The following is an 11,199-nucleotide window of genomic DNA, read 5'->3' on the forward strand; positions in this document are numbered from 1 at the left end:
TGAGCATGTGGTATATATTAGTCACTGTGATAGAATATAATAGAATTAGGGGCATAGAAAGGGAGTGGACTGACTATTCTCATGGGGGAAAGGGGTGTGGGGGGTGCGGGAAGAGACTGGACAAAAATCGTACACCTATGGATGAGGACAGTGGGGTTGGGGTAGAGGGTGGGGTGGGAACCGGGTGGAGGGGAGCTATGGGGGGAAAAAGAGGAACAACTGTAATAATCTGAACAATAAAGATTTAGTTTTTTTAAAAAAGGAACTTTGCATAATATCCTTGTTTGAGACTATCTTATCTAATAAAAGAGAAATATGTAAATTGACCATCACTTTGTGATGCCCCAGCCAATCAGGAGGGCGTATGCAAATTAGCCCTCCCCAAAAGATGGTGGCGGCCCTGCTCGCCGGCCACTCCAGGGCTCTGGGCAGCGTGCCTCCTCAGGGCCTCCTTGCTGTGCTCCATACCTGTCAATTGACCTTGCAGCCTCCCTGTGGCCCAGCCCTCGGCCTCAGCGGCAACCCTCCTGGTGTCTGCCGTCTCCCTATACCAGCCGTGGGCAAACTACGGCCCGCGGGCCGGATCCGGCCTGTTTGAAATGAATAAAACTAAAAAAAAAAGACTGTACCCTTTTATGTAATGATGTTTACTTTGAATTTATATTAGTTCATGCAAACACTCCATCCATGCTTTTGTTCCGGCCCTCCGGTCCAGTTTAAGAACCCATTGTGGCCCTCGAGTCAGAAAGTTTGCCCACTCTTGCCCTATACCCTACCCCTGCCCACTGCTCTGGTAAACAAAACCCTAGTGTTGGAGCAGTCCAGTGGGCACGGATGTGCGCAGGAGCTCACTCAGTGCACAGTTAGCGCGCCCTGGGAGCCCCGGGCCAGCCAAGGGGTGATGGTGGCGGCAGTGGCAGGTGGCTCAGCTTAATTTTGAATAGATGAAAGAGGCCACCTACACAGTAACCCAAATTATTAGATCTCCTCCCTATCTCACCAAATCAAGAGGGGAGGGGCAATGGGCATGGAGGGAGGGCGGGCAGGCAGGAGGCAGAGGGTGGAGGAGGAAGAGGATGAGGAAGGGGGCCAGTTGCATCCCACTTTCACAATAGGAAAGTAAACCGCACTAGCGTACCCAACATCTCCAGTCCTCCCCACCTCTGCCGCCACTGCACAGGCTGCCAGAGCGAGCCCTCTGTGTGCCGGCAGCCAGGGAAAGGAAAGCCTATTCTTGCATGAATCTTCGTAAATCGGGCTTCTAGTTTTAAAATTCATGTAAACTATAACCATAAGTGAATTAGGCAGATAGTCTGACCCAATCAGAAATAATGTGTAATTAAGTGGTAGTTGACTGTAGTCACACAACTGGGAAGTAGAGGAAAGTGGGCAAGCCTTGTTCTTTTTGACTCTAGAAATTTTATTTTTATGAAGCCTCTTTGAATGGATATTTCAGTGGTTGCCCTAGGTATTGCATTATGCATACATTGCTTATCACCAGTCTACTGATGTGGCCTTTTTATCAGCCAAGTGACATGTAGACCTTACCTCCCTTTAAATCTCTCCCCCTTCCCCATTTCTAATGTTTTTAAAATTTCCTCTACGGACGCTGAAAACCACATTAGTGCTAGTCTTTCTGCTTTCAGCAGCAAACATAATAGAGAAAGCTCAAGGGGGAAGAAAAAACCCTATCTCATTTACCCATAGTTTTACTCTCTCAATTGCTCTTTCTTCCTTCCTGATATTCCAAGAGTCCTTTAATCATCTTGAGTAGGAAGAAAACAGTTCTGTGTTTCTCCTTTCCCATCACTACTACGATGCACACACTTTTGACACCAGATGGAGGCAGATTTCTCCCCCAGCAAGCAATTCTCTGCAACACCAGGAGGGTGTCCTACAATTAATGCTGACACTGCCTGGAGACAGCATCAGATACCCCAGGTTAAGGGCTCAGTCGCACAAGACTGCCCTCCCTCCATTTCAGATGTCAAACCTAAGGTGGGTTGTCACCTGTGCTGTAAGTCAAAAGATCCCACGAATTTCCTCACTGGGATCCACTGACTTGCTAGAACCATCACAGAACTTGGGGAACAGTTTACTTACCTTTACCACTTGATTTTAAAAGGATGCGATGAGATACAGATGAGCATCCAGAGCGAAGATGTGCTTAGGGAGAGGCATGTGGGAAGGGTGTGGAGCTTCCATGCCCACTTGAGGCGCCATTCTCCCGACACCTCCCCAAGTTCACCAACCTGAATGAAGCTCTCCAGACCCCATACATTTGGAGGCTTTCTCACATAGGCACGAATGGTCAATCATTAACCCTATTTCTAGCTCCTCTCCTCTCTGGAAGATGGGGGCTTGGGGTGCTAGGAAATTCGAAGCTGCTTTTTGTTTTTAGAGAGAAACATCAATTTGTTGTTTTACTTTTTTATGCTTTCATTGGTCGTCTCTTGTATGTGCCCTGACCAGGATCGAACCCACAACATCGGCCTATCGGAATGATGCTCTAACCAACTGAGCTACCCAGCCAGAGCTCAAAGCTTCTAATCATGACTTGGTCTTTCTGGTAACTAGCCCTCAGCCAGGAGTCCACCCACAGTTACCTCAACGAAAGACACTCCTGTCACCCAGGAAATTACAAATGATTTAGGAACTCTGTCAGGAACCAAAGTCAACTGCCAGACTGTTTCCCCCAATGGCTGCACCATTTTACATTCCCACCAGCCATGTGTGAGGTTTTCCTCACATCCTTATCAACATATGTTTTGTCTTGGTGATAGCTATTCTAGTGGCTGTGAAGTGGTATCTTGTGGTTTTGATTTGCAACCCTCACGGCTAATGATATTGAGCATCTTTTCATGTGCTTATTGGCCATTTTTATGTGCCTTGAAGAAAAGTGTAATCAGGTCCTTTGTCCATTTTAAAAATGGAGTTATTTGTGTTTTTATCGAATATACTGGTTCTTTTTAAAAAATATGTTTTTATTGATTTTAGAGAGAAAAGTCAATGAGAGAAAACCATCAATTGGCTGCCTCCTGCACTCCCCCTACTCGGGATGAAACCTGTAGCCCAGGCATGTGCCCCAAACGGGAATCAGACCAGCGACCTCTTGGTGCATGGGAAGTTGCTCAATCAGCAGAAACACTCTGGCCAGAGCAGTTGTAATAGTTTTTGATAGATTCTACATATGAGCTCTACCAGAAAAATTTCAAGCAATAAATTTTTTTTTTTTTTTTTTTTTTGATGCAAAAGCAAAGAGCCTTTATTCAAGCTTGAGCTCGGTCTCTCTGCCTCTACCGACGCAGCGGCAGGATGCGAGAGAGCCCCAAGTTTCAAAAGCACAATGATTTTATAGGGCTTGGGGTCGAGGGGTGGGGGCTAGGGTCCAGTGACGCAAAGGCAGGGTGTGGCTAGGATCTGGTTACACAAAGACAGGAGGTGGCTAGCATACTTTTGGCCTTAGGTTAGTTCCCCTTGCATTCCCATTGGCTGATTTAAGGATGGGTTGGGTAACTGACACATTCTGTGGTTTTTTTTTCTTGGAGAAGGGGTCATGTCAGGGACACAGTTACACAAGATGGAAGGCACAGTGTAAAATGGACAGTCCTGCTCTGCCCTCCCAGATGGAGGTGATTAAAATGACCAAGAAGGAAACCTCTCAACTTCTTGATCCACTCTGATTTGTAATATCATTTGTACCTGTGTTTCTTTTTCTAGTATATATAGAAGTTGCAACCTTTCTCCTATTTAAGACCAATGTGTCTATGAGTAAACTTAACCAGGTTTTGAAGAACAACTTAAAGAATTTCAAGCAATAAATTTTGTTGTCACTTAGTATGAATATATAAAGGGCCAGATAGATATATAGTATATATATATGGACAGTGGCTAATAATTTTGCCATATGGTCATGGAATTAAATATTACAAGATTAAAGGATTAGTAATAAATTAATCAGAGGAAGGGATATGTAGATGAATCTTTCAAAATTGGCAGAGAATAACAATTTATGTATCTAAATTAAATAATAAATTATTGTATCTATGCAAAATGTGTCATCAATAATGATGCAATTTTATTTTTACAGACAAAATTTATGAAATAATAGCACACAGAGCATCAGGCAGTGAAAAATGGTCATTCTAGAGAGACAGGAAACCTAAAGTTCTACTGCTCCATCCTACAACGTAGAGAAAATATCATGGCCAACTCACAGGTAGAGTTTCCTGAATTTCCAAAGTTGTGAAGACAAAGTTGGGAGCCCAAGACATCCAAGAAACAAAGAACTGGGAAGGCAGAGCGAAAATAAGAGAGTTACCCAGAGTGTTGCCTAGGGATCTGAGAGAGTCCCACTTAAATATTCAGTTGAGTACTAGTAAAGGAATACATATGACAAATAATCAAGGCTAGGGAAAATATTAAACCCTGGAAAGACTAGAGGAAACAGTGCCTGATCCAATATAATCAACCTGATAACAGTTACAAGAACAGCTTCCCCACTGCAAAATAGAATTATTTCAGCATTGCTAGTCTCCACTGTACATAGGATGGGCATTTAGCAGTTCACTAAACCAATCAACCTTGTTGAGGAGTACAGTCATCCATGTTGTTGAGTTCAGGAATAAGTCTCCCCTTTCTGTTGCCATGGTCACTTCGCATTAAAAATGCCTGTATCTAATAGCCAGGGGGAAAACCTCATAAACCAGTGGACATTGATTAAAATACTAGAATTGTCTTGTCGAAATAGAGGGAAAGGAATAATTTAACCATAGAACCGTAGAATAAATCTAGCTTTGATCCCACCAACAAAGTTTAAAGTCTAGACCAAAAGGATCAACATGTTTCCAGGTACCTGATTATTTCTTTAAGGAAAAATATCTGGTAATACAAAATGAACTTTTTAAAGATTTAAAACGAATGAAAAAACATCTCAACTATTTTTTCACATGTGGTATTGCTATCATCACAGCTTTAAAAATAATAATCAATTGCCTTTATATATAAACCTGAAATACACCCACTAGAAGATATAATAGGAAAAGTCCATATACAATAATGTCTAAATCTAATACTGACAAGAAAAATATATTCTTTCAGTATATAATGTTAAGACAGTCTAAAAAGTAAATTTAACAAGTGGAAAAATACTCTATGCTAATGACTACAGTATCATAAAAAATATCAGTTCTCTAAATTGTAAGATAAAAATAGAAGGCAATCCAATTTAAATACCAAAAAAAATTTTGGTTTTAATTTTTTTCTATAAAAGATAGGCTGATTCTAAAGTACACATGAAAAGTAACAGGAAGAAGAGCTAAGAGTCCCCTGGGGGGCGGGGGGACCAACAGCAGTAGAAGGAATATAATCCTATGAAGCATTAAAGTCTACTACAGGGCTTTTATATTCAAGACGGACTTACAGCATTTAAAGAGATACAGAGATCAAGAAAGCAAGCCACAATGGACTAAGAAAAACCTAGAATTAGACCTAACTGTGTATAAAATTTAGTCTATGATAAAAATGTTAAACCAATGGTGGGGACTTGAGCAATTACTAAGTAAATGATGAACATTTAAGTAAATGAAATGAGAGAAACTGAAAAAAAAAAACTATTTGGAAAATAAAAAATAAAATTGGATCAATACCCCAGACCATCATCACTTGCTTTAAAAGGCAAATATTTTTCAATTATAAAGAATTTAAAAAATAAAAAAAATAAAAGGAATTTAAAAAATGGTAGCCCAAAAAGAATATAGATAATTTGACTTTCAACCTAGAAACACAGAAATCAAAGTATGAATATAAATCTAGGAACAATGAATTAAAGATTCATAGAGTCCACTTTGTGAAATCAAAACACTCTCTTTGGAAACATAAAACCATAATCATAGTCAACAGACAAACATCAAGTTCCAAAATGGTGGAGGAGTAAATGGAAGCTACACTGACACTTTCCCAGGATAAAACTGGAATTACAACTAAAATATAGAAAAAATTATACTGAATAATCAACTGAAGACTAGCTGGGGAAAACCTGTAAACCAAGCATGGAAAGTGGAGACCTCATAGAGACTGGTAGGACAGAGGTGCAAAAAAGATTGCTGGGATCCATAGGCAGCAGCTGAAGTTCTGGAGGGTTATTTCAGCTGTGGGTGGTTCCCACTGAGAGCAGTGGGGTCTAAACCCAAGCTGGGATGGCCATCCCAGAGGACCTGAATGGAGAAAGGTGCCCAGAAAACATCTGACTGTGAAAAGAAGAAGGGTTGTTGCCTGGAGCCATCTCCCACCCCCATTTCCAGTTTGATGTCCAATTATTCAACAGTGATATAAAACTTATTTGAATGCCACTTTCAAGTTACATTAGATAACCTATCAGTTCCATTTTTTCCTTGGAGACTTTTCAGCTATAGTTGTCCCCCTTTTAGAAATAATCTGTAATATTTACTTGCTAAGTCTTCTGCACCAATATACTTATGGAATATATTTTTTTCTACTCTTATTAGAAGGTCTACTCAATGGATTTTGGGTCTTCCTCTTCCTTTGGTCTACTCCCTTGTTTTAGTGGAGTAAAACCTCCTTGAGTTTTCTGAGAAAGAGTATATTTGAAGCTTTGCATGTCTGAAAATGAATGACTATTATTTACCTGTAATTTATAGTTTGACTTGTTCAAAATTTTAGAGTGAAGCATAAAAAGCCAATTGGAATCTCTGTGACTATCAGCAGGATATGTTGACTGGTGGTCCTCACTGTCGGGTAAGTGAGAAATTGCTTGTTTCAATTTAAAGACCATTTTAAATTCACATTTGTAGAAATTTTCTTTTGTGCTGTTTAAATTTTTTTAGAAAAAAAATGAGAGGAGTCTTTAAATTTCCAGTGAAGGAAAACGTGTCGGTATCAGAATATTTTTTAAGTAGTTGGAAGAGAACTAATAGCAACCACTCTTTATAGATGGTTTCAATCCATTTTCATAATATATCCCCTCCCCATTTCAAACTGCTTTTTGTTTCCCTGACTTGGAAGCCAGCTAAAACCTTCCCCAGAAGTCATTCTTAAACTTTACCATGTATCACAATATGCAGGAGGGCTTGTTAAAACACTTTGCTTGTACACATTCTCAGAGTTTGTGATTCTTTGGGGGTGGTGTTGCTGAAATTTGCTAACAACTTGCCTGGTGATGTTGTTGGTCCAAGAAGCAACCACTATGATACAAAAAGGCTTGGAAATATTACATATTCATTCATTGTAATATGTATAAACTATCTTTGAACATCATTCTCATTATAATGAAATAAAATAGCAAAATTTGTCAATCTCATGTAATCCCAATTAGAGGGATTACATGTAATCATTATCTATATTTATAGGGCTCTTCAGAAGAAATTTGACCAATTGTCTCTCAGAGTCCCCGATTAGGAGTAACTTTATCATGGAAAAGGGGCTTTAGCAGCGTGATTACAACTATGAGCTCTAGAACCAGGGATCTAGGATTCCTTGTTTGTGGGCTTAAGGTAAGTAAGCCCCATTTGCTTAACTTCTATCATCTCCTCTGGAAATATCAATAGCTCTTATTTATTATCTTATTTTTAAAATTTCATCAGATAATAGATGAAAATCATTTATTGAGAGCTTGGCCCACAGTGAGCTCTGAGGGTATTGTGTGTGTACCAAGAGCCTTCTCATCTCCAATGAACTGCTGCTATGACTAACAAAAGGACCTGGGATTCAGGGGCTGACTCAGCTCTAATGCAACCTTCAGCAAGTGTAATATCTGCATTTGAGCAAATATGAATATCACCATCCTTCTGGCTTCTGGGACACAAGAAATAACATCCGTTGTCCCTGTCTCAGAGAACTTGTGTCTTCTGCCAGCAGTAATGAATGTGTGGCAGCTAAATATTGAGCTTGTAAGTAGAGTAAAACCCAAAATGTCCCCATGTTTTTAACTGTTTCTTTTTTTTAATACTCACTTGACAATATTTTTTCCATTGATTTTATTTTATTTTACTTTTAGAGAGAGAGTTAAATGGGAGAAAGAGAGAAGCATCAATCTGAGAGAGGCACATTGATTTGCCGCCTCCGGCATACATGGTTACGGGGGCCCTGGATTGAGCCTGCAATCAAGGTACATGCCCTAGCCTAGAACCTGACCCTTTGGTCCAAGGGCCAATGCTCCAACCACTGAGAAAAACCTGCGAGGACTTACTCGTTTCTTTGAATGCTGGTGAAAAATGTCATGTTATCTTTTAGTTGTACCATTAAGTTAAATAGACTTAAAAAAATAAATCTCTACATCTGCCCTGGTGGATGTGTCTCAGTTGGTTCGATGTCATCCTATGTAGCCAAAATGTGCTTGTTCAATTCACAGCCAAGGAAAGTGACTAGGTTGCAGGCTTGATTCCCAACGGGGGCATGCAGGAGGCAGCCAATGGATTTCTCTCTCTCAAATAAATGTCTCTCTCTCTCTCTCTCTCTCTCTCTCTCTTTCTCTCTCCCTCTCCTTCTCTCTTAAATCAATAAAACATATTTTAAAGTAATTAAATAAATAAACCTCTATCATATGAAATTACAAAACACAAGTTACTTTTTATATGTACATATATATGAATTTTTACATCCTTTGAATCCTAGGTAAAAGTCTATAAATATTTACCAAGTTTAATTTTTTAAGGAAATTTTTGTACTTCTGTGACTAAAATATGGGCTATTTGTGCATATGGTTTTCAGGTTAATATCCTGAAAATGGAGGTTACCAATGCATTACAATCTGATTTCTTTTAAACTTAAATATCTTTAACACTAAAGTTTTTACTATTTCACAAATGTCTTCCTTTGCAGAGGAATGAACCCATTGCAGACTAATTTGGTTTGAATAATATATGTAGTTTTAAAATCAGTGCTGCTTTATTTGTGGCTAGTTTTCTTGTTGTTAGTATATTTTTCTCATTGGTGTTTAGGAATACATTATTCTGATAATTTTTAAAATGCTAAATTTCTGTGTCTCAAATAAAGCTGGTTTCAATATGGTGGGTTTTATGTTCAGTCTCCGGAGGGTAACATTAAAGTAGTTAAGTTTAATGTTTGACAAAATATTTTAAGTAGTTAATCTTTCACTATTGGGAGGGCAAATTAATATCTTTTTTATTCTATTACTTCTTATTTTGAAAAGCTTACATTTATCTCAAATATTTGTTATTTCTCTACTAGTGTCATTTGGAGGTCAGAATTTGACACATACTTAGATGTCAAATGGTTAAATTGTCTTCACACTGTATTTTACAAATAAACAAACTTTTAGCATCTCTGCTGCAAATAAAATATTCCATGATTTCCCCACATTTCACAGTAAATCTTGAGACTCAAGTCAAAAGCATAGTTTTTATTCCTTGTTCATTATACTTGACCCCTATTTTGAAAATTATCTTAATTTTATTGATTATTTATTGTAGAGAAATACTCAGTCCTTAATTTTAGTGTATTAAAAATTAATGGAGCTGAGGACAATAGCATTGATTACCTACAAATGTGTACATAGGATTATGACTACCAAAGTGATTTTTTCTTGTGTAAATTCTTGACTTTAGATTCATTTTCAGCCAGGGGTGCAAAACCAGGAATACAGATGGATTCGTATCTGAGGTTCAAAACTTTCTCTTTTTCACGCTTCAAAATTCATAGTTGAAAGTAGTGAGGCAAGACTCCATGCTGGTCAAAAAGAGTGGAAACTAATGCAGTAGCATTAGGGATCCAGAAATATTGACACCATTATTATGAGCATTTGTGAACACAAAATTGACTTTATGCATTAGTCTGATAATGTGTTGGTGTGATTTCAAGCACTGGAAAATACTGCCCATGGTTAAGTGGGGTAAGAGTTCTTTACCCCCAAAGGCAGGGCCTACTGAAGGTAAAGAAGACTGAAGAAGGCTAAGTAATAGCCTGGTTCTAATGAAACTACTAAGGCTTGGAAGTAAATAAATATTGCTCTGAATGGAGGAGGCATATTCTGTGGTGGGTGGGATATAGAATGGAGCAACTATATAGAGTTCAAGCCCTGTACAGAGCCCAGCTGTTTCCAGAAGACATAGCCTGGGACCTAACAGAGGCCTGGTGAATGAGACCTTTGGACTTGACAAGAAAAGGATTCTTGACAAGAGCCAGAGGCTTCCTTTTTTCCCAAGCTTCTGGGGAAATGATAAGGAAAAGAGTAGCAAAAGGGACAATGGCTTGTTGTAAAAATATATGAGATTATTCCTAATAGTGGGGGATATTTGATAAATGTTAGAATTGTAAGGAATTATGAGATATTTTCAAATCCTCACATATAGACCAATATAACCTCACATATAATTACATTTGTACATTAGTTAAATAGTACTGCCCATAGGATATAAATAGCAACACTATTTCTGTGAGACAAGCATGGTTCTAAGCCTAGTTTTCCCAGGTACTGCTTAGCCTCACCATTGGAGACAGTTATTCATGTGATTACCCTATAAAATAATTGCCTTTGCTTCATTCAAGTCAACTATCCTCTGGTTTTGATATGGAGTAAACGATTAAAAGAAATTCAAATTCTTGGAAGAGTTTCTATTTGGTAAAAGAAATCACTCTGGTCCATGGGTGTGGCAGTCCTACAGTCCTAGGAATACTAGCTGGTGCCTGGAGTGCACTGATGTCATGCACAGGTCATGGAACACTGCTGAAACCATAGCGATGATTGGCATCATAACTGTCCTGGTGGTGTCCTAGGCACTGGTCAGAATAGTGATTGGTGAGGGAGAAGGTCTCTCAAGTGACTTGTTATTAACTTTAATTTGTTTATATTAATTTTGCTTGTTATAATTTAATTCTTTATCATCATCAACTGACATTCTGAGAGTAGAGCTTGGGTGAAAGGTGCCTGATTTGAGCGACTCTTTACAGAGTTGAACCATGAAGCATAAAGAAAAAAGGAAACATCTGGAAAGTGAGTATTTCCTCAAAACTGCAAGGATTTCAAGAGGTATGTGTTAAGCACATCCTTGGGGCATAGGATAACCAGGTACTGTTTTCTAAATTGAGAGAATTCCTAGTTGTAATGAGGAAGGGAGGGAGAGAGATAGAGAGAGAGAGAGAGAGATAGGTGGGGAGAGAGTGACAGAGGGATAGGAAGGAAGGGAAAGGAGGAGAGATGAAGGCAGAGATGGAGAATGGGAG

General features: G+C 38.9%; 1 long non-coding RNA gene across 1 annotated transcript; it reads left to right on the top strand.

Annotated features, from left to right (window-relative positions):
• The first annotated feature begins 6,679 nt into the window (after nucleotides 1–6,679).
• On the top strand, nucleotides 6,680–11,199 carry LOC139019511 (uncharacterized). Its single transcript, XR_011473115.1, has 3 exons — nucleotides 6,680–6,756; nucleotides 7,368–7,511; nucleotides 10,886–11,199. It is a non-coding gene; the product is annotated as an uncharacterized lncRNA (long non-coding RNA).

The sequence above is a fragment of the Myotis yumanensis genome, unplaced genomic scaffold, assembly GCF_028538775.1.
Source record: "Myotis yumanensis isolate MYYU_CA2020_CCGP unplaced genomic scaffold, mMyoYum1.0.hap1 SCAF_11, whole genome shotgun sequence".
In the NCBI taxonomy this organism is placed as follows: Eukaryota; Metazoa; Chordata; class Mammalia; order Chiroptera; family Vespertilionidae; genus Myotis; species Myotis yumanensis.